The sequence below is a fragment of the Anarrhichthys ocellatus genome, unplaced genomic scaffold, assembly GCF_004355925.1.
Source record: "Anarrhichthys ocellatus isolate YVR2014 unplaced genomic scaffold, GSC_Weel_1.0 scaffold24, whole genome shotgun sequence".
NCBI classification, from domain to species: Eukaryota; Metazoa; Chordata; class Actinopteri; order Perciformes; family Anarhichadidae; genus Anarrhichthys; species Anarrhichthys ocellatus.
Genome location: NW_022280054.1, coordinates 12005141 through 12005629, shown reverse-complemented (window position 1 = coordinate 12005629; position 489 = coordinate 12005141).

Below are 489 nucleotides of genomic sequence, written 5' to 3'. Positions count from 1 at the left end.
CACACACACACACACACACACACACACACACACACACACACACACACACACACACACACACACGGCCACATTTGTTATGTATTGACAGTAGAGGTATCGTGTGAAAACAGCTGTTACAGTCATCAAAGTGCCTCATCTGTCTCACACACACACACACCAACACACACAAAAACCCTTGAAACTATCTACTGTGATAGAGAATGTTGTTGTATTGTTTTGAATGATGCGTCTACTGCTGATAACCAGGTGAATTTAAACATGTGTTTATGGTTCAGCATACCAGGTCAATAGATGAGCTACGTGAGTCAGTGGTTTCAACATTTGGGCCACAAGTAGCAGCAACAAAAAAAGAAACAACAACCTGTAAACGCTGCTCAAACTACAGACGAGAGCCGGAGAGAAGCTCGTCCAGATTTCACCACTGCTGCCCTCTGCTGTGAACAGCTGAACTGACATCTTAAATCACAGCATTAAAATTAGGATTTCAGT